This window comes from Leuciscus leuciscus, assembly GCF_965113295.1.
Source record: "Leuciscus leuciscus genome assembly, chromosome: 3".
NCBI lineage: Eukaryota > Metazoa > Chordata > Actinopteri > Cypriniformes > Leuciscidae > Leuciscus > Leuciscus leuciscus.
This window is the reverse complement of record NC_138727.1, coordinates 55,263,618-55,288,058: the sequence shown is the minus strand read 5'-3', so window position 1 is coordinate 55,288,058 and position 24,441 is coordinate 55,263,618. Positions and strand designations below refer to the sequence as shown.

At 38.9% G+C, this 24,441-nt stretch overlaps 1 protein-coding gene across 1 annotated transcript in view; it reads left to right on the top strand.

Annotated features, from left to right (window-relative positions):
• The window catches only part of LOC309493637 (uncharacterized protein), a 186,651-nt gene that overhangs the window by 71,457 nt on the left and 90,753 nt on the right, over positions 1 to 24,441 (top strand). The window lies entirely within an intron of this gene.

The following is a 24,441-nucleotide window of genomic DNA, read 5'->3' as shown; positions in this document are numbered from 1 at the left end:
ATCACTCAGAGGAAGTGACATCATTTGACCCAGGTGAAGCTTACATTGATTAAGGCTGAATTGTTTCATTGAATTGTATGATTTTAAGCTTGTTTTTGTTTGTTTTCTTTAGGAAGACGAGCTAAAGGGTCAGGCCCTGTCACGGTTAAACATTCCAGAAAATAATGAAAATGTTTTAAATCCAAAACATGTCTAAAAAGGTTATTGAAATTCCTTGCTTGCATGTTAACAGTTTTTATGCTAGCATGCTAGCAGGCTGAGTAATGGCAGTTTACAATGGCCAACCGTCAGGCCCTGTCACATCAGGCCCTGTCACATTCCTGTGTGACACGGCCTTACAAATTAATGTTATTGTTCTTTTTTATTACATTTATTGCATATGTTATGTATTTAACGCATGCAATAGTAAAATGAAGGCCAAGGTGCTTGATTTTTATACAACTGTGGCCATGGAAGTGATTTAAACACCTAAATTCAATTATTTGGAGGGCTGTCCCAATACTTTTGGCAATATTATGTATGTCCTTGGCTGAATTTTACCATAGTCTAATATTACTTTAACATTAAAATTATAATAATAATTTAAAAAAGAAATGCCAATCAAAACTTAAATAAAGAACACAAAACATAACTTTTTCTGCATCATCAAAATCCATAAAGTCAGTCCTGTCACAGTACCGTCAGTCCTGTCACGCCATGGTCAGTCCTGTCACACAGGAAATTATGATAAAAGTGTACTATTTGAGGAAATATTAATTAATTAATCTCTTTAACTGTGTAGATGAAGGTGGGGGTATATATCCACTACTATGTTTTTATAAAAATCTCCTATGTTAAAGGTAGTTATTTTACAACTATATGAGTGCCTGCGGGTATTCTGTGATTTTGTGTACTACAGTTGACCGAAAAGTTACTTATATTTCTTAAAGGAATTATAAAACCATGTTAGATACAATCAGGGACATGTGATCAATAAGAAAATGCTATCTGTATCAAAGAAATTCATTAGGAAACCATTCTAACATATACAAATTTGTCTGTGACAGGGCCTGACATTTTAGGGGTGAAATGCGTATAAAAATGTATTTTATTTAATCATAAAAACATGCTGAGATGGGATGATATGTGTTTCTCATAGTTTAACATGTCCTCCATATGTCTCAACGTTCAGATTTAAGAAAAATATATTTTTTTCCCCAAGATTTTTTAAAGTGGAAATGTACGTTTCTGGTAGAATGTCCCATCTGGTGACCAGTGGACCACGTCTCTACAACGTTCTCGATGGGATAAACTAGCGACGTCTTTTGAGGACGTGCCCACAACGTTTCTGGAACGTTAGCCAAGATTCTAAAAAAATGGAACTTTACCACGACGTCCTCACAACGTTCTCCATGGGATAAACTAGCGACGTCTTTTGAGGACGTGCCCACAACGTTTCTGGAACGTTAGCCAAGATTCTAAAAAAATGGAACTTTACCACGACGTCCTCACAACGTTGTCATAAAGTAATGTCACGCTGACCAAATGACGACTAACTGACGACGTCGTCACAACGTACTGTGTTAGCTGGGTCGCAGTGGTCCCGCGGCGTTTCCATGGCAACTCTGCGCCGCGGCCGCTCCAGTGTTTGAAAGCGACTTGAAAGTTCACGCGCACAACGCGACATCGGCCTCCCGTATAGTGGGCCGACCAAAAGCCGACGTAACGGAGCTGGGAAATAGAGCACTGTCTGACAAGAGATCTGCCTACGCCTGGCCGACGCCTTTGCGATGTTATAGGGAGGGAGGCCGACGCTCGATGTTAGGCCAACGTCGGCCCGACGTACGTGTGCTATCTGGGTATATATATATATATATTTTTTTTTATTTTTATTTTTATTTTTTGAATTTAATTGAATAAATTTTTTGTGTGTTTCATTTTTGACGGAAGGGGACTGTTCCCATAAGGTATAATACATTTACAGTATTTACTGTACATATTTTTCACGAGCGTCTATGGTCATAATTATAAACATCCTAATGTTATGATACATTCACATAAACCTGCACAATGCCATTGAATATATATATACCAGAGGTGGGTAGTAACGAAGTACATTTACTTCGTTACATTTACTTGAGTATTTTTTTGGGAAAATTGTACTTTTAAGAGTAGATTTGAATGTGGGTACTTATTACTTTTACTCGAGTACATTTCTAATGAAAAAACTGTACTTTTACTTCGTTACGTTGGGCGACGTCCTTCTCGTTACTTTATTTTAATGTAATATGTGTTAAATGCGTAGTTTATTCCAAGCGCGATGTATCTTTTTTTCTGGGCTTGAGCGATGCTCAATTCACAAATGAATCACTCTTTTGAGTCGATTCTGTTCAAAGACTTCATCAAACAAGTTGGCAGATCTGTCTAAATCGGTTCGCGAATCAGTTTGAATGATTCAGTTCCTGATTCTGTTCAGTTCCTGCACGCACTGAATCGTCTGAAGCGATTTCAATTCACACTCGACTCGGAGTCGTAACAGGAAGATTTAAGGACATCAAGAGCGTTGGATGAAGTGGCCGTGGACCTACAGTACAGTCAAGTGAGAGCAAATCTTCAAATGCATCATATATTTGCCAGCGATGAAGATCTTTATTAGTTGAACATCTTCGTAAGCTGTCTGTGAATGAATGATTCCACAGGACGATACATTCGATTTCATTTCACTCAGGTAATACATTTTACAACCAAACAGATTATTATGCCATGATAGCACTACTTGAAAGGATGACATTACCCGTTTTTTGGACATAATACATTCATTTTCTACATTAAATAAGCTACCATTGTTCACAGTTTATGAACACCCGCCATCCTGCGGTAGTGTGTGTGTATTGTTGCGCAGTGGCGTACGAACTCGACTTGAAAACGAATGCCTTTGCCTGCCGTAGACACAGTTAACCAGTTTAAACATGCTTGCAGAAATATACATTTGATTATATTTTGGAGAACAGAAAGAAAAAGATCCGTCGATGTACTTGTGTTTGTTTTTTTTGTGTTCAGATGTTCAGTAGCAGTCATGAGCGTGAGCACATGTGAAGAGTTTTAACTCTTTCTTCTCTGTGTCAATTACATGCCTTTGAATGCAACACTCTGCAGATTCACTTTATTTCGACATTGTCTAATAATCCAAATGTAGTTGTATAAGTTACTATTATACAAACCAAAGGACAGGCAATGATTTTCGGGCTACAGATGGCAGAAATAATGTTTTTTGTTGCAAAGAGAGCCAATCTACTTATGAAAATAATAGTCATTTAAATAAAAAAAATGAATCTAAATAATATTATTTTATATATATATGACGACTTCAGATGCAAAAGCCTCTAAGTACCATCTGAAATTTTCTTCTAAAAGAGCATTTTTATCAAGTTTGTATGTTTATGTTCAGTTATTTCACTTAAATGGCAATGAAAGTACCTATTAATTGTCATTAAAGTGAAATTACTGAACTTAAATATACAAGCTTGATAAAAATGCTTGTTTTAGAAGAAAGTTTCAGATGGCACTCAGAGGCTTTTGCATCTGAAGTCTTCATATATATATACTGTATATATATATATATATATATATATATATATATATATAAAATAGAGGCCTATATGATCCGAAGTAAGTTACTCGCTACTTGAGTAGTTTTTTCATTGGATACTTTTTTACTCTTACTCAAGTAACTATTAAGATTATTACTTTTACTTTTACTTTGAGTAAATATTTCTATAAGTACTTGTACTTTTACTTGAGTACAGTTTTTGGGTACTCTACCCACCTCTGCTCACCGATCAAATAAGACTTTGGCGGGACAAAAATTCACTTTGGCGGGCGCTAAAACAAGTTCAATGCAGGAAAATTCATGCGTGAGTTTCCATTAGACTCGCACGGTAGCCAGGCAAATGGCGAGCTCAGCTGTTGTTGACGCTGTGTGTATCATGGTGTGTGTGCTTCAAGTTTATGACGCAAGTGCTAAGATTCCGATTGGCCAAGAGAAAAAGTGCTAAGATTCCGATTGGCCCAGAGAAATGTAAATTATAAGAATTATCCAATAATGTTTCGCAATTCTAGCCTGCATGGCAGTTTACTGTGAGAAACAATAACCCCCACTGTTGCGTTGACTGCCGTTCATCGCCGCCCGCTGGCGGTAGTATGCATTTTCACAGGCGCTCAGGTGGGATTAATCTGTAATCAGCTGAGCGCGTGCAACGGCTTCTTCCTGGTATGTGCTGTCAGTGTTCAGTAAGGGAAAACGAGCCCCACAAACAGTTTGGAAACTCTACAGGTTGCACTGCACAAAACAACAAACCCGCAAAACTCTGGAAGACTGCCGGTAAGAAAACTAATCTGCTTACCTGACTCATAGACTCCTGCCGTTTAAAGCCAATGCTGTTCTGAAGCGGTGTTTGTTTTAAAGAGGACGTTGCATTGCTACGGTAACTGTTTATGTGGGTGGCGCAAGCCCTAACTGTTTATAGTATTTATATATAGGATTTGTATAATGATGATTTAGAATGTTTGCATTGAATATGTGTATTTTTGTACAAGTGTGGATAATAATGGGTTTAAAAAAAAAAAAAAAAAAAAAAAAAAAAGTTTAAATGTCATTGTTTTTGTACACTGGTGATTTCTCCTTTTTCTATTTGAAGGTTTTTCACCTGCTACTTTAAAAAGAAAGAAAAGTCAAAATAAACGGACCAAATGGATCCAAAAGGACTTTGCTGAGTGGAATCCTGTTCTTTTTATATTCAGAGGCGAGGTTTTCCTTTTCAAGTGTGGGAAATTGTGCAGGAAAGCTACAACACTTGACAGTGAAAAACCGGACTAGTGGTTGAAGTTAACACCCAGCGTCAAATCCCGGCCCAGCCTGGTTCAGATCAAAGCTCCTGCCCAGCCCAGCAGCACCAAAACTCTCGCGCTGCGCTCCAGCCCAGCCCAGCTCAACGCCAAAGCTCCAGCCCCCTGCTGTAGTCTCAGCGCCGACGCTCCAGTCTGACGTTCCAGCTCAGCAATCCCAGCTAAACATGGCCGATCTGAAACCTTTGCAGCAGCTAAAGAAAGAGAGGACTGTTGCCAAACAGCGTTTCTCCCGGTCAGCAAATTCTCTCGTCAAGTCATGCAGGAAAATGTCTGCAAAGGAGATCATGGACGCCTTCTGTAAGGTCTCACAGGATGCTGACAAAGTAATGGAAGCTAATGACGAGTTGGAAGCCGCTTATGAGGAAGAAGGGGAGGAAGAAGAGAAAGTTGCTTCCAAGAACGAGGTGGTTGCAGACATCAAAAGGACAGGAGAGGAATGTGAAGGGAAACTAGAGGAAGTTGAAGGGATCATTCAGAAGGTCCTATGGAATAACTTTGGCAACTCTGAACTCTCCTTAGCAATGATTTCAGCTGAAAAGGAGTGTGAGCGGTTTTCTTCAGTTCGGGCTGACTTGAAGTTGGAGGCGTATGAATTTATGCTCAAAAATCTCGATGAGCTGATCAAGGCAGCAAAAGAAGCGACCTGCCAGTGGAACCGCTGGATCCCAGATGAGGAGCGGAAAGACTTTCAGCAGCGGGTGAGAAATGTCGAAGCCTGCCTGCTAGAGCGAGTGTCAGGGAAAGCCCTGTTTATACAGGCAAAAGTAGAACCCCAACGGGCATTCCAAGAAACTGCCAGTTCACAAGTCCCTGCCATTAAATTGAGGCCGACAGCACTACCAAAATTTGATGGAAGAAAGCGGAACTTCTATCTCTGGAAAAAGGATTGGGAAGCACTCCAGAAACAAGGAGAACCCACAGGTTCCAAGGAGGTGAGAAAGTTCCAGCTGCTGGACAGTCTCGAGGAAAGGGTGGCAAGGGATCTCCGCCTGTCAACTTATGGAACAGCGGATGAAATCTTTCGCGTCCTGGAAAACCGCTTTGGAAACAAGACTGCTATCGCTTTAGAGATTGTGGAGGAATTGCAGGCACTGCCCCCAGTGAAAAGTTACCAACCAAGAAAGATTGTGGACTTGATTCAAGTCATTGAGAAGGCATTGCATGACCTCAGTGTGTTGGGAAACATAGGCGCCTTGAAGAACCCACTTGTGACAATGTCCCTGGAAAGCAAGATGCCAGAGGGCCTGAAAAAGGAGTGGCTGATTTACGTGGCGGAAAAGGAGAATGCATCGTTGGATGACAGGTTTGACATGCTGCTCAAATTTCTCAGGAGCCAGGAAAAGATTTATGAACAGCTGGAGCAATTAAGAGATGATGAGTCTGGGAAGAAGGGGGAAAAAATCCCACAGAAGCATGCCCGGACAAAGGCCACCAAAACTGCTAGCCTTTCAACAGCCTGTGGTGTCTGTGGGGAAAATGGCCATAGAAGGAAGCTCTTCTACTGCAAGAAGTTTAAAACACTCAAGTTGGCAGAAAAGAAAGAAGCAGCAAGACGGCTCGGTGCCTGTGGAAAATGTCTAGAGGTTCATGGTGATGATGGAGAATGCAAAACCAACTTTCTGTGCAGAAATGAAGCATGCAAGGACACTGAGAGCTTGGCGCATCATTACTGCCTCTGTCCTAACTTTGTAAGCAAGGAAAGCGGGCAGAAGAGCTCAAGGCTTAGTCCAGCAAGAGGCGGAGTGAAGAAATACACTGACGCCCAGGAAGACTTCCTGACCAAGTTGCCTCCCGAATTAGCTCAGCAGTGCAGAAATGTCTTCTGTAACTCAGTCTCAAAGACCTTCAGCTCAGCTGCGCCAGAGCGCGGTCTGTTGGCAGAGAGTGGGCTCAATGAGTTCCCGGTCATAATGATGATCCTGGAGGTCACAGCAAATGCTGGGCAGAAAATCGGAACCTTGATAGACCTTGCTTCCGACACAAACTACATTACCCATCAGGCTGCAGACGAGCTAAACCTGAGAAGCGAAGGGGTGACACTCACAGTCCATGGTGTCGGTGGTATGCAGGTCACCGTTGAAACAAAGCGATACCTCTTAAAGATCCGAGTCGCAACCTCAAAGGGCACCCTGAGATCTCATCAGCTTGTCTGTTATGGGCTTGATAGTATTGCAGAGGTGAGTCGTCATGTGTCACCCAAGAAACTGCAGAAAATATTTCCTGAGGTTCCCATCCATGAACTGGTCCGGCCTTCACAAATCAAGCTCCTCATCAGTCACAAGGAAGGCCAGCTCGTGCCTCAAAAGGTGTGCTCCGTTGGGAACCTTGTGTTGTGGGATGGCCCCCTGGGGAAAACAGTCGGAGGTTCTCACCCCGATCTTCTTGAAGAAGTAATGGTCACAGCCTATGGGTCCAGGACACATTTCGCACGTTCCATGCGAACAGCTGCCGCTGAGTACAGAGAGGTCAGAGCCAAGAGCCCAGTTCTGCCCCCTCAGCCTGTCTACGCCACCACATCATCTGCTGTCCGGGACTTTATGGCCTGGTGGAAGTGGGACAGCATTGGGGCCGTCTGCGAGCCAAAGTGTGGGGGTTGCAGGTGTGGAAACTGCCAGCCAGGAGGAAAAGAAATGACTCTTTCTGAGGAGCGAGAGCTGGAGCAAATAAAGAGTGGCTTGACATATGTAGTCAGAGATCAGCACAGTGACGAGCCACACTGGCACGCAAAGTACCCCTGGACGGAAGATCCGGCCACTCTGCCAAACAATCGAAGAGCTGTAGAAGCTACGTTCTTTAGAACTGAAAAGCAACTGTCGAAGGAGCAGGAGTGGAAAGAGGCCTACAAAGCACAAGTCCATGACATGCTTGAGAGAAATGCTGCTGTCAAACTATCCAAAGACGTACTGAGAAACTGGATTGGTCCTGTATGGTATATTAGCCATCTGGTTGCTCCCAACCCCCATTCATTCACCACGCCAGTCCGTCTCGTATGGAACAGCAGTCAAAAGTTCCAGGGCCAGAGCCTGAATGATGTCCTTGTAAAGGGCCCGGATGTCCTCAACAGCATCCGCGCCGTTCTCCTTCGCTTTCGGAAAGGTGTCTTCGCCGCACTTGGGGACATTAAAAAGATGTACAATTCAGTCTGGCTTGAGGACCAAGAAGTACACCTCCACCGATTCCTTTGGAGGGACTCTGAGGATGAGGACGTGCAGGAATATGCAATCACACGGGTAAACATTGGCGATAAGCCAGCCGGCTGCATTGCTCAGGTTGCCATGCGTGAGACTGCGAAGCTGCCAAGGTTCAAGCACCTCAAGGAGGAGTGTCGCGTACTTGAAGAAGATGCATACGTTGACGACATCCTTACATCTCACAACGATCTGGGTCAACTCAAGGTCTTAACAGCCAACATTGAGGGGATCCTGAAAGCGGGGGGATTTCACATGAAGCCATGGGTCTACTCGGGTCAAAGCGGGAGGCAAAATTGCAAGGAGCCGCAGAAGCCCAATTGCAAGGAGCTGCAGAAGCCCCCAACAATAGTCCTTCCGAACCAGCTCTCGGAGGGAGAAAATAAAGCACTGGGTCTTGGTTATGACCCTGAAGAGGATAAACTTCACTTGATGGTGGCTGTGAATTTTTCCAAAAAGAAAAGGAAGATGAGGCTGGGCGAAAACCTGTCAAAAGAGGAGGTAAGGGCAGCGGTCCCCAACCCACTCACCCGCAGAGAGCTCTTAAGCCAAGTCTCTGGACTTTATGATCCCCTCGGCCTTGTAACACCGGTCAAACAAAAGGGGGCCATATTAGTGAGAAGGGCCTTTCAAGAGGCAAAAACAAAACACAATGACTCAGAAGGTACCTGGGACATGCCTTTATCTGATGATCTTCGGGAAGATGCCATTCACCTGCTAGAGGACTATGCTGCACTCAACCAGTTGAGGTTCATCAGAGGCCTTACACCACCTGACCCAGATGACGATCCCTGTGGCATTACATTCTCTGACGGTAGCGAGAGCTCCTATGGTGCCATCTTATATCTGCGGTGGAAATGCCTCCGAGGAGTGACCATACGGCTGGTTGAAGCCAAAGCCAAGCTGACACCATTGGACCACAAAGGGGACGCTGTAAAGGCCGAAGTCTGTGGAGCTGTGTACGCTGCTCGCCTGAAAAAATATTTCCAGAAGCACTGCAGAATTCGTGTGGGGAGATGGTATCATCTGGTTGATAGCCAGACCGTCCTGAGTGCAATCCAGAGAGAAAGTTATGGTTACCAGACCTTTTTCGCCAATAGGATTGGGGAAATCCAAGGCAGCACGAATGTCCAAGACTGGTGGTGGATTCCGGGATCTGTTAACATAGCGGACATCATCTCCAGAGGTGCAGACCCCAGGGACTTGAACGGAGGCTCAAAGTGGCAGCTAGGTCCTGAGTTCTTGAGTCTCCCCGAGTGTGAGTGGCCAGTAAAGTCTGCAAAGGATGTCGCTGTTCAAGCAAGAGAGAATATCATGCGTATGCAGAAGAAGGCTTTTAGCGCTGTTCTTACCCGCTCTGGTGGGAAGGAAAAGCTTGATAAGAGCCCCCCTCTGATCCCGAAGTGTTCACATAGACCACCTGATGGGGCTGCATCTTCCAAACTGCTGGACGTCAAGAGGTTCAGCAACCTAACATGCCTACTAAAGACACTTGCACTGACCTGGAGGGCAGCTAAACAGTTCCTGCGCACCAGAGCCATGGGGAGGGCAAAGTGGGAGGCTATACCATCGTCTGGCATTGTCACTGCAACAGAGAGAGAGGATGCCTTCAGAGATCTCTGCCTGGCTGCCCAAGAAGGAGCAAACTTCCCCACCACCACGACGGATCGGCTGGTTGTGTTTAAGGATGCAATGAGCGGGCTGATGTTGTGCGGAGGGAGGATCCAGTACTTTAAAGAGGATCGCTTGGCTGTTCCGCTACTTCCCTTCAGTAGTTGGCTAGGGACTTTGCTGGCATATCAAGGTCATCAGGAAGGGCATGAAGGGATCGCTGGAACAGTGCTGAGGATGCGGCAGAGGGCTTGGGTCGTGCAAGGAAGGAGATTGGCTGAAAAGGTGGTCAACCAGTGTGTCCCCTGCAAGAAGGCCAAGGCTCGGGCATGCCAGCAAGTCATGGGCGCTCTACCTGTGGAAAGATCAAGGCCTGCTTTGCCATTTCAGTTTACCTCCATTGACTTGTTTGGCCCATACTTGGTGAGGGATGATATCAAGAGGAGAACATCCATGAAGGCCTGGGGTGTAGTATTTTGCTGTATGGCAAGCAGAGCCATCCACACTGAATTAGCCAGCAGTCTGTCCACAGAGAGCTTCCTGATGGCCTACCAGAGGTTTGCTGCCATCCGAGGCCACCCCCTCAAAATCTGGTCAGACCCAGGAACCAACTTTATTGGAGCAAAGTCGGTGCTGAAAGATCTAAATGCATTCCTACAGAGTCAAGACCTGACTGGTCTGGAAGACCTTGCTGCAAGAAATGGGACGAGCTGGGTGTGGAACGTGCTTCCTGCTGACTCACCCCATCGGAATGGGGCTGCTGAAGCTGCCGTTCGCATCACTAAAAGAGCTCTGCAAAGTTTGGGCAAGTCTACAACTCTTACATTTAGTGAGTTCCTCACAGCACTTCAGTTGGCTGCAAATCTGGCAAATGAGCGACCTATTGACGCAAGGGTGCAGAGTAGAGAAGGCCGGGTTCAATACGTGACGCCAAATGCTCTTCTTCTGGGACGAGCATCGCAAGATGGTGATGTCAGGACGTTTGATTTTGCCAACTACCCCTACAAGCGCCTTCAAGACATTCAAACCCAGGTCAACGACTTTTGGAGGGCTTGGAGTCAGCTCGCCGGCCCGAATCTCTTTATTCGACCTAAGTGGCACACCCATGAAAGGAATGTTGCTGTAGGGGACGTGGTCTGGCTTTGCGACCAGAATGCTTTGAGAGGCCAATTCCGGCTAGGAAGAGTTGTCGCGGTGGCTCCAGACCAAAAGGGTGTTGTACGGGATGCTGAGGTCCTGGTCACTAGCTATTGTGCTCGAGTACCCCAACCAAAGCCAGCACCACAGTCCTCAGCATCCTGTGACCGGAAAGGAAGTCCCGGTATCGTGCTGCGGAGAGATGTCAGGCGGCTAGTCGTTCTTTTGCCTGCTGAGGAGCAGGTAGCCTCTCCTAAGTGACGTAAGTGACGTGTGGTTCACAACCTTTTCTGTTCTGTGTTTACAAAAAGCTTGAGTGGGAGGTGTTGCGTTGACTGCCGTTCATCGCCGCCCGCTGGCGGTAGTATGCATTTTCACAGGCGCTCAGGTGGGATTAATCTGTAATCAGCTGAGCGCGTGCAACGGCTTCTTCCTGGTATGTGCTGTCAGTGTTCAGTAAGGGAAAACGAGCCCCACAAACAGTTTGGAAACTCTACAGGTTGCACTGCACAAAACAACAAACCCGCAAAACTCTGGAAGACTGCCGGTAAGAAAACTAATCTGCTTACCTGACTCATAGACTCCTGCCGTTTAAAGCCAATGCTGTTCTGAAGCGGTGTTTGTTTTAAAGAGGACGTTGCATTGCTACGGTAACTGTTTATGTGGGTGGCGCAAGCCCTAACTGTTTATAGTATTTATATATAGGATTTGTATAATGATGATTTAGAATGTTTGCATTGAATATGTGTATTTTTGTACAAGTGTGGATAATAATGGGTTTAAAAAAAAAAAAAAAAAAAAAAAAAAAAGTTTAAATGTCATTGTTTTTGTACACTGGTGATTTCTCCTTTTTCTATTTGAAGGTTTTTCACCTGCTACTTTAAAAAGAAAGAAAAGTCAAAATAAACGGACCAAATGGATCCAAAAGGACTTTGCTGAGTGGAATCCTGTTCTTTTTATATTCAGAGGCGAGGTTTTCCTTTTCAAGTGTGGGAAATTGTGCAGGAAAGCTACAACACTTGACACCCACCCTCCCCAAAAAACTCTCCGGTTCTACGCGATTCACGTAAATGACCCAAATGACCAAGAAAATGGCGATTGTCGCCAAAAAGCGACAAGTTTGCAGGTATGATAATTTGACCTGAATCACTGATCTCATTTATCTCTGACTTAAATGTATATTGGTCATAACAGCATGAATGAGTCATGAATGAGTTTTGATTGGTGGCACCCAGAATGCACTGCAACATGCTTTATTATTGTCACCATTGTTGAGAATCACAGGCTGATTATTGATGTCTGTGTGTCCAAATAAAAGTATTTTGATCAGAAAAACTTTTAAGAAATCTTTTTGATTATATTGAAAATGCTGAAAATAATATACTGTAGAACAGTGGTTCTCAAACCTGTCCTGAAGGACCCCCAACACTGCACGTTTTCTTTGTCTCCCTAATCAAACACACATGATTTAAGTCATCAGCTCATTAACCCATGTGATGTTGGCGGTCCTCCAGGACAGGTTTGAGAACCACTGCTGTAGAGTCACAGGCTGCTGTAATCAACAAGGTAAACCTAACTCTTTAAATGAGTTTTGTGATTCAGGTCAAATGATGAGTATGTCAAAACATAACCAACACCACCTGATCAACTTTTCTCTTTGTTCATCTGGGAGTTATAACTCAGATACAACAGCCAATCAAATCTAACATTATTAGAGGGTCAAGAGCCCAACTAAAGCCAACACTGATCACAATAATGGCAATTTTTCTCCTTTTGTGATTCTGCTTGTTAACATCAGGTGTCTTCAATAATGCTCAATCATCACTCAATCAATCACTAAATTATCTCATTAACTTTAACACTCTTGAGTCTGGAGCCAAATGAACTCCCAGGAGAGTTCAGAGTTCCAGTTAACACTGGAGTTTTTGCTGTGTGAGTTCATGGGTGGAATAAACATATGGCAGGACTTTTACTTTCTGACCCCTCCTCCATTTGTTAGGTCAAAGAAACTAAGCAAGGACTATGTAAATTCAAGCCTTGACAAGACATCTAGGACATAATGTTAAAAAAACAAAAACAAAGACACGATTACTTGAAATAAAAATTGTTAAGAGTGTGCAACTACTAAATCAAGACATTAAAAATAAATATGATGTAATATTATGTGAAAGTGAACTTGAACCTTAGTACTGCTGGCACCCCATCCAATGTAAAACATACTCCAAATTACCATTATAGTTACAGGTATGATCCTCATGTGAATCCCTCTTTTAATTATGTACATCATGTCATCATAATCATATCACATTGTAGCAGACACATCCAGATGACAGACACTCCTAATGTAGTTAACCAGTGTCACCATATGAAACCTTATTGTAAAGGTTAACCAATTATTTAGTAACAGTATATTATATTTGTAGTTTATTATTTTCCTTATGGTTCACTCCAACCGTGTGGGCAAAGGTCTTTTACTTGCTCTTCTGGGGAGTTCACTTAATTTATTAGAAATTGGTTTAAATTTTACTTTAGCTCTGTGCTTAATCTAACTCCAATTTCCAATGATTATTCTAATTTCTAATTTAGCAGCAGATCATAAGCTTAGTCGTGTTTTAATTTAGATATTTGATTATTCTGGATATCCCATACTTTAAATTATTCTTTCATTAGGGACCTGATGTCAAGTAGAGTCTCATGTCGGATCTTACGGACACAACATCGTCAGTTCTGCACTCTGAAAAACACTGGGTTAAAAACAACGCAAGGGCTGGATAAATATAGGACTCAACCCAGGATTTTTTAGAGTGTGATAATCTGAAGAATATTAAAAAGTTCAATGCATGCTGGCAAAAGTTTTAAACTATGGCGGCTCCCAGAATGCACTGCGGCATAACACGTCACCATTGTTGAGATTCATATGCTGATTCTTGATGTCTGTGTGTTCAAATGAAGCAGCATTTATAAAAATAAAAAAGTGAACATTTTCTATTCTTCATAATATCACAACATTGTAATATCAATATGTGTTGTCTGGGCTACTATCGTCAATAAGATGACATTCACAAGACACTGCCTATAAAATCAGAGATTAGACCCTGAATGAGATCAGTGAATAACACTGAAAGGAAAGTGTGCAGCACATATTTAACTACAAAATAAACACACAACAAAATAGAGAAAACAACGAGCATTTTAATTAAGCATAAGAAAAGCATCTGATCATAGCAATGTGGATATGTTTGCACAAGCTCTTTTCTCTTCAGTTGATTTCATCTAAGACTGTGTCTGTAGTTCTTGTGTTTCTCTTTCCTTCAGTGATTCGGCTTGTTCACAGCAGGTGTTTGAATGATTGAAATGCTGTTTCAGGAACATCATACTAACCTTTAAATGACATTCTATTAACATTAAGGAAACTGTACATTTCTATGTTCCTGGAATATTATAAATAAATGTTGAGTTAATAATAAAAATTAAGATTAAAGAATGTTTCAGGAACATCAAGAAAACTGGATGTTTGAATGTTACCATAACCAAAACACATTTTTTTCCGAAAACGTTCTTTGAACAAAAATTGGTTAGGTATCAATGGGTTTTATTGTATCTTACAACCACCTGTATCATCTTGTCTTTTAAATATGTTTTGGCTTCCCTCCATTTCTCTGCACCATTTCATCAATCTTTAATGTTATGTATCTGTATTATTTTTGTTTATTCATTTTCATAATAATTTCATAATGTATTTTGTCAAGTCAGAGTTTTATATGCATGTGTTGAATGCATGAGACTATAGATATCATGGAACCATGTGAAGATCATATGTCAGAGACAAGAGGGAAGCTATATGTTTGCTTTGAGGGGTGTGTACAATGTAACATGTTGCCACTGATGCAGATGTAAACAACAAAGATAGTTCTTAATATGGAAGTGAATTGTGCCATGTGTTCGCATTACATATGTGTACCATTTTTAACCCTAAGCAACATAGTTTGTTACCATAAAAGGAAGCCGCTCTGTAATGTATATAAGCTCAATCTTACTGTACCTCCGCAGAGAAACATAAAGGCAGAGAAACATAAAGGCATGCGGGCGTGAGAGGAAGGAAACATAGAGATGATGGGGTGAGAAGATAGAGAAATGGGGAACAGGGAAATCTAGAATGAAGACCATCTCTCATGTAGCCTTATTCTTATATGCCCGTTTCTCTCCTATGCTGACATATGTATTAATAATAAATCTCTTGGCAAAAGTAACTGGTGTAGCTTCCGTTATTCAACCATAATGGGGGAAGCATGATGATTTTTTTTTTTTTTAAATCTACACTTCTGCAGCAATTCAGTGACCTGACCTTGATTGTTTCTGACCTTTTTGTTTAATGTGTGATATCTGCCACCACAGCTGTCAATCACTGATTTAAGATCCTTGTGTTTTTGTATATATTCATTCAGAGGTTCATCTATCAGTGCATTCAGCCAATCAGCATGAGTGACAAGAATAACTGTGTGATTTAAACTATTTTTAGAGTTTAGAGAAAAGTAAGTTACAAGAACATTGAGTCAGTAATCAAGGAATTAAAGTTAGCCTAGAGAGGCTTTATGTTGTAAACCAAAGAACAGTTTTTAATAAAAAAGTAAGAACTGACAACAACAACAAAAACTAAGGTGTATTAAAAGGATTAGGCCTCAGGGGAAAACAATATTACATTTCATGTCAGGTAACATGATGTAATGTCAAATTAGTTGAAAAACATTTGACTCAATTATTATTATGTTTCTTTCATAGTTCCTTATTATGTGTGACTTGTATGTGAAAGCTCGGTACCTTGCTCGGTCTGTCTCTTCCTGTGTGTGAAGATGCTCTTCAATACGTAACCATAGGCGTCACATTGTTTTGTCATAAGCTAAATTGATTATAAAGATTTAAATGACAATTCATTTTATTCTTGCAGGTCCTTTCAAATTATCAAATAAGGAGAAAAGATGTATTTAATAACTTCACGCCTGCCGCTCTCAGTCTCGAGATTATGTAAACAGGTTAAAGTGACGACGGTGTTTCAAAAGGGGGGGGGGGAGGTCATTTTATTTGATCAAAGCAAGATGTTAAGACCAACATGTTGAGTCTGTATTCAGCCAATACTCACTAGATTTCCCTATGAGCAGCGTGCACGTCAAAAGAACGTTGCGTTGAGTTATTTCCTCACAGCCACAACGAGCACTCAGATTGAGCATTGAAACAACTAGTTATGGACGGCACTTTAAATAATGAATCTCCTGCTCAAGAATTAAAGATGCCCATTAGACGCATGTCGCAAAGCGCGAGCTGGCACATCAGTGGGAAGGCAAATGTCCTTACTGTTACCCATTACAATGAGCTGTTACAGCTCATTGTTCAATGGGAAAGAGAAACTGAAAGTGTTACCTTGATGTTATATCAGTGATATAATCGTAGTTAATTTATCCAGCTGATATTGTCTAAATAAGCCTGTGATAAGTGGTGATGCAGAACACTAAAATAGTGAAATGCTGTAGGCCTAATTAAAAATGATGTAGTAGCCTATACCGTGTACAAATGTCTAGAAATGACAATAGGTTAATTGAATATGTGTATAATACAACCAAGTGCAATATATAAATATTAAGGTATTATTAATTTAGTTAAATCGTCTTTAAAAAGTGCTAAATAAATCGGATGTGTTAGATACTGTAAAGACCAATGTAACCCCTTAAAAAATTTAGGTAGTTAACAGACTCTTAATTTGAATGAAAAATGTAGTAACTACTATTGTCCACTAGAGGGCGTTTCTCCGTGACGAGTGAAATAATTGAGAAAAAGCAATTTTTACAAAACCAGAGAGAGAACGAAGGAAAAGACGATTCAGAGTGTAAATATTTTAAAAGAGAGTAGGCTAATAGAGTGTGAAGAAAAAAAGTTTTAAGTTCTTTCCTAGTGAAATCCAGGGGAAGAAACATATTTGCATACTTTTATTTCGAGGAACTCCGGTGAGTGTTTTGTTACTCCGTTATCAGTAATCAGTCATATGTGTTCAATTAACAATTTACAGAATAAATAACTGAAGATTAGTAAATATTGAAATATGCATGTTGTGACGAAGAGATAAAGGATAGTTTTGTCCTAAAACCAATCGGAGTTGAATCCAATGTGATGTTAAAATGTTAAAATCAACTGCGTCACATACTAATTAATGTGCATTGGTTCGTGTAAACAGAGCCATTTGATGATAGTTTTGATATTGTTAATTAACTCTGGGGATATATTATTGTTAAAGAATCAGAATATGTGTTTTGATGAATACATATGACATTCAATAATTTCATTTAGTGTTTGAGTCATGTATCCTTAATCTGTCATCAAACAGATAAGAGAATACAACACACCATACACTTCAGATATACCTTCTGTCACGTGACTACTTCTGCTTCTATTTTTTTTCTGCTTCAATATTTCTTTCCTGGAAGGATCAGACTTTATAAAAGAAAAAAAGAAGATAAATAAGAACACAAGGAAAAGACTTTCTGAACTGTGTTTGGGGAACCATTTATTTTATTTGTCATACCAAACAGGCCTGATTGTATTTTGATGTTGTTGTTCTATCAATTGTATGTTTACAAACTGGTACCAATACAAAACATTTTCTTTATTTCACAAGTGGCAATTGCTGTCTCAAATCCTCCTTACGAACTATGTAACTTTATTGTAATGCTACTGTGCCCATTCAACCTGATCAGTTAATATAGAAACCTAAATACAACGGGTTACTCCAACATCCCCAATATTTCTCTTAGCTTTTATGCTACAATAACAGTTGCATAAACACTCAGCTACAGCAGTCAGAGGCAAGGTAAATAGAAAAACTCAAGGGAAAAGAGCCCATCTAAAACATTGATCTCCATATTGGTAACTAATATTTTCAATAAATCATAAACATCTATACCTCTGTTAATTCTTAATAATAACTTCTGTAGACGTCTGATACAGTCATTAGTAATAAGTGAAGCTGGTAATGCTGTGTTTGTTGTCCGATCCTCCTCTGCTGAGATCTTCAGAGATCTGTTAGTGTTTAATGTTCTAATGATGGGATTTAACGTGTTTCTGTTGTCTGAGTTTTGTGTGTCACCATTGTGTTGAAGAGTAGAGTATGTACTTCAGTCTAGGAGAAGAACAAGAAACACTAATGAAATAATAAAGCTGCTTTAGTTAACAGGCAAAAAAAAAATTAAAAATTGTTTGCTATGATGCTAATAACTTATTTTTTTAAGTTAAAGGAGCTGTATGTAGTTTTCAGCGGCCTCTAGCGGTGATGTTTCAGATTGCAACCAATAAGTTGACAAGCGCGTGCTCTTGCGCGTGCTCGAATTTATGAGCGAGGACTGTGGGTACCGGCCAGACTGAGACGCGTCACGCAACACACCGGAGAAAGCATCCCACAACATGCTGGAAACTCAGGTAAACTCCCACTGCAACGTTACAATAATAGGCTACTTTTATCAGCTTGACGTTGAACTAATGCTCCATGCTCGTACCATGATAAGTATGGAACCCTATCAACCGTGCCGAATTTTGCCACTGCAAGCACCACTCACATTTTCTTCAGGAAATGTACATTCTAGGTTTGTAGATAAGGTCTCTCCATGATTCAAATGCCCAGCCGATGCTGATCCGTGTTTTTTCAGCCGAAGTTCATCCGATTCACGTCTGGCCTTTTAATACGAGCTTCAGCAGATAAAAAAAAAAGTTTTTTTTATCAATATGTGGAGTTTGTGTTGGAGTCTGTGACGTGTTGTGCTGGGAGCAGGTCGTTTCTTAGTGTTATCAGACATGTCATAAGTTGCATAAGTCCATGTCATAAGTTGCAGTGTCGTCGCTGTTGAGTGCAAAGTCAGTAGACGAGGCGAGAGGCTCGAGAGCGCGCATGCAGGTCTCAGTCACGTCACTGGATTTTGCGGTAAATCCGACCCGGAGCCTTCACATAAAAATAAGAATAGTCTTGCTTTCAGAGGTAATAGCAAAACACGCAAAGTGGATCATTTTAATGTGAGATTACAACCCCTTCACACACAGGCAATGAAAGAAGGATTCGTTTTAGTAGAAAAGCTACATACAGCACCTTTAATGTTTTTATTTTATTTTATTGAGTTAAGTTTCAATTAAATAAATAAATGCGTAGATTACCATTGTGCCAACGCTCTTTTGTATGTTTTTATATTATAAACTAACTTTGAGTAAAACGTCCTTGAGAAATGTAAGGCAATCTTTTCCCACATGTTTTCTAAGTAGGCTACACTCAACTAATGACATTTTACAGTGTAAATATATTATAAATATATTTTCCAATATATGATATATGAAAAGCAGCTATCTCTTATGTATTATTCAATATATTGTAATAAATAATGCAATATACTGTAGGCCTCTTCAAAGAGTAGAGGAAGATGTTGTCAAACATTAGACAAATAAAAATAAGCGCTACAGATGCTGAATGACATAACAAATATATTTGCTTGATAAATGTGCAGGTGTAATGGATAACACTGGTGTTGTCACAATTATTTCCCCACCAGCACATCCCTATTCTTAATGTTGGCTACATGTTACAGGTTGATTCTATTTCATAATTACGCTAAAGGCTTTTTAACATACAGTAGCCTACTATTACACTCGGTTGGAGTCAAGAAGGATGTGTTAATTTACTGTAGATTACAATCTGTCCTTAGTTGGTGACCCAGTGATTATAATACAGCATAAAACACAAACACATAAACACACGTAATATGTATGCCTATAGCCAAAACACGATACGAGTTTGTTTAAACTTTATTTTTATTACCACCCATATTTCTTCCCTGGACTCCACGCCAGGGGTCACCCTCAGCACCCCTATACTTCCCACGGGACTAACTCATTTACAGTATGCTGTGTTGCATACAGAGTTTATATTTAAATCTTTGGAATTTTTACTTTTTAATTTATTTTCCTCTAGATCACTTACAGTGTGATGAAAATAAACTTTTCTTACGGAGTGTTGTATATGTTAGCACCCTTATATCTATGTTGTATAGGCTAATGTAATAGACATCATCCAGCAAAATTAGGTTTTTGTGAGAAAAAATGTTGTGATCAAATGTAGAATTGTTTTTTGAAAACCTGTAAATATATGTCATCACTTTCTTAATATTCAATCAACACAAATTGCAGTTGGCTTTAGTTAACTTTTTTATGTCAAAAGGTTCCACATAACTAGGTTACGTTAGATTTATGTAACATTATTTATTTCAATTAACATAAGTTAATTACATAAGGTTAATCCAATGCCGTTTAGTTGAATAAGGTTAACAGTCTTAATTTTGTCTAAAACAATTAAATCAAGTTAAATTATCCTAAATTAATATTTTTACATTCAACCAAAACAAATAATCCAGTTTCATGAAAGTTAATTAAAGCCAACATAGCATTTTTTAGAGTGTAAGATATAGGCTGTCTGATGAAATATGTATCTGACATGGAATTTCGATGTATTTAAACACAGTTTTATGCAGCTCATAGGTGGCACAGTAAGTGCATTTACATTGTAATTGCATACTAAGAGACTATTAAATGCAACAGTGAAAAATATGAAGTTACATGTAACAAATACTTTCAATATGAAAGACCGCCAGTAGGTGGGGGCAAGTCGGTGGTAAGCTGGTTACATAATTATATCATGAAAATACAATACATTAACTCAGTTGCATTGGTCTCAGTTTCTTTAAATTTGGTGAAATTACTGTTGGCCCATCATCATTTCTGACTCGCAGTGTTATTTGATTGTTTTGTTGTTGTTGTTTTCAAAGAAAAACTCACATATATTAAACAAATAAATATTTTTTACTAACAAAAGTTAGGCTATCTTGAGCTTTTTCCTCCGCTATCGTCCAGTCAATCATCTCGCTGTCTCACTCTCGCGGCTATGATTACAGTTGATTATGATTATGATTGAAGTCAAATTTACCATCATTGGTACTCACCACCATCAGCAGTTTTGCATTACAGTTTTTTCAATGACAATAAATATATATATATATATATATATATATATATATACATTTTTTTTTATGACAATTTAAAGGGTTAGTTCACCCAAAAATGAAAATTCTATCAGTAATTACTCACCCTCATGTTGTTCCAACCGCGTAAGACCTTCGTTCATCTTCGGAACACAAATTAAGATATTTTTGATTAAATCTGAGAGCTGGATCACTCCTCCATAGGCTTCTAAGGGATTAAAACTTGTTGGCCCAGAAAATGCATTAAAGAGAAAGTTAATATACTCCAAGTGACTACAGTGGCTCAATCTTAAGTTTATAAAGCGACGAGAATACTTTTTGAGCGCAAAAAAGTAAAACAAATAACGACTTTATTCCACTATTCATTTCCTTCTCTGTGGGTGTCGAGTTCGTTCACGTATTGTTTTTGCGCAGCGCGTCTGTGTTGCACGTCACCACGTAGGCTCACTATTGGCCGACGCTGGTCATGTGTGTGATGCATGTGACGTACAACACAGAAGCGCTCCGCTAAAACACTACGAAAGAAGCCTATGGAGAAGTGATCCAGCACTCAGATTTAATAAAAAATATCCTAATTTGTGTTCCGAAGATGAACGAAGGTCTTACGGGGTTGGAACAACATGAGGGTGAGTAATTACTGACAGAATTTTCATTTTTGGGTGAACTAACCCTTTAAGAAGCGGTACGTAGAGCCATAGGACTATTATTTTGTTGAACAGACCTGGGGAACTACTGATGACGTCACAGGCTGAGATTTGCTTGACCAATCGGCTGAAAGGGGCGTCTCATGACCGCCCACATGTGCAAACAGATTTGAAGTCATTTATCCGTTTTTGACCCGTGAACCAAAAAACTAAAAATCAAGCATGAAATCTCCTTTTTTCATAAAAAAAAAAAAAAAAAAAAAAAACGAATAAAGGTGTGTTTTCGGTCCGTGTAACGCTTCACAATTCAGTTTTCAGACCATACAATGCAAATGCAAAAATGAACAATTTAAACCAGACATTCCTTTTTTGTTGTTTTTCCAGTTACATTATCAATGGATATTCGCCAAAAAGAGTTTGTCATGTTTGAAAAATGACAAAAAAAAAGTTGCTGTGAAGTTTGAAAAAATACCAAAAAATGTTGCTGTCAGGTATCAAAAATGACAAAAAAAGAGTTTCTGTCATGTTTGAAAAATGACAAAAAAAAAAGTTGCTGTGAAGTTTGAAAAAATACCAAAAAATGTTGCTGTCGGGTATCAAAAATGACAAAAAAAGAGTTTCTGTCATGTTTGAAAAATGACAAAAAAAAAAGTTGCTGTTTTTTTTTTAAAAATACCAAAAAATGTTGCTGTCAGGTATCAAAAATGACAAAAAAAGAGTTTCTGTCATGTTTGAAAAATGACAAAAAAAAAAAAGTTGCTGTGAAGTTTGAAAAAATACCAAAAAAAAGTTGCTGTCAGGTATCAAAAATGACAAAAAAAGAGTTTCTGTCATGTTTGAAAAATGACCAAAAAAAAGTTGCTGTGAAGTTTGAAAAAATACCAAAAAATGTTGCTGTCAGTAATCAAAAATGACAAAAAAAAAAGTTTTTTTGATACTGTCGGGTATCAAAAATGACAAAAAAAGAGTTTCTGTCATGTTTGAAAAATGACAACAAAAAAAAAGTTGCTGTGAAGTTTGAAAAAATACCAAAAAATGATGCTGTCGGGTATCAAAAATGACAAAATAAGAGTTTCTGTCATGTTTGAAAAATGACAAAAAAAAAAGTTGCTGTGAAGTTTGAAAAAATACCACAAAATTTTGCTGTCGGGTATCAAAAATGACAAAAAAAAGAGTTTCTGTCATGTTTGAAAAATGACAAAAAAAAAAGTTGCTGTGAAGTTTGAAAAAATACCAAAAAATGTTGCTGTCGGGTATCAAAAATGACAAAAAAAGAGTTTCTGTCATGTTTGAAAAATGACAAAAAAAAAAGTTGCTGTGAAGTTTGAAAAAATACCAAAAAATGTTGCTGTCGGGTATAAAAAATGACAAAAAAAGAGTTTCTGTCATGTTTGAAAAATGACAAAAAAATAAAAGTTGCTTTGAAGTTTGAAAAAATACCCAAAAATGTTGCTGTCGGGTATCAAAAATGACAAAAAAAAGAGTTTCTGTCATGTTTGAAAAATGACAAAAAAAAAAAGTTGCTGTGAAGTTTGAAAAATGACAAAAAAAAAAAAGTTGCTGTGAAGTTTGAAAAAATACCAAAAAATGTTGCTGTCGGGTATCAAAAATGACAAAAAAAAGAGTTTCTGTCATGTTTGAAAAATGACAAAAAAAAAAAGTTGCTGTGAAGTTTGAAAAAATACCAAAAAATGTTGCTGTCAGGTATCAAAAATGACAAAAAAAAGAGTTTCTGTCATGTTTGAAAAATGACAAAAAAAAAAAAGTTGCTGTGAAGTTTGAAAAAATACCAAAAAATGTTGCTGTCAGGTATCAAAAATGACAAAAAAAAGAGTTTCTGTCATGTTTGAAAAATGACAAAAAAAAAAAAGTTGCTGTGAAGTTTGAAAAAATACCAAAAAATGTTGCTGTCAGTAATCAAAAATGACAAAAAAAAAAGTTTTTTTGATACTGTCGGGTATCAAAAATGACAAAAAAAGAGTTTCTGTCATGTTTGAAAAATGACAAAAAAAAAAAGTTGCTGTGAAGTTTGAAAAAATACCAAAAAATGTTGCTGTCAGGTATCAAAAATGACAAAAAAAGAGTTTCTGTCATGTTTGAAAAATGACAAAAAAAAGTTTGTCAAGATTGAAAAATGACCAAAAAAAAGTTGCTGTGAAGTTTGAAAAAATACCAAAAAATGTTGCTGTCAGGTATCAAAAATGACAAAAAAAGAGTTTCTGTCATGTTTGAAAAATGACAAAAAAAAGTTTGTCAAGATTGAAAAATGACCAAAAAAAAGTTGCTGTGAAGTTTGAAAAAATACCAAAAAATGTTGCTGTCAGGTATCAAAAATGACAAAAAAAGAGTTTCTGTCATGTTTGAAAAATGACAAAAAAAAAGTTGCTGTGAAGTTTGAAAAAATACCAAAAAATGTTGCTGTCGGGTATCAAAAATGACAAAAAAAGAGTTTCTGTCATGTTTGAAAAATGACAAAAAAAGAGTTTCTGTCATGTTTGAAAAATGACAAAAAAAAAAAAGTTGCTGTGAAGTTTGAAAAAATACCAAAAAATGTTGCTGTCAGGTATCAAAAATGACAAAAAAAGAGTTTCTGTCATGTTTGAAAAATGACAAAAAAAAAAAAAGTTGCTGTGTAGTTTGAAAAAATACCAAAAAATTTTGCTGTCAGGTATCAAAAATGACAAAAAAAGAGTTTCTGTCATGTTTGAAAAATGAAAAAAAAAAAAAAAGTTGCTGTGAAGTTTGAAAAAATACCAAAAAATGTTGCTTTCAGGTATCAAAAATGACAAAAAAAGAGTTTCTGTCATGTTTGAAAAATGACAAAAAAAAAAAAGTTGCTGTGTAGTTTGAAAAAATACCAAAAAATGTTGCTGTCAGGTATCAAAAATGACAAAAAAGAGTTTCTGTCATGTTTGA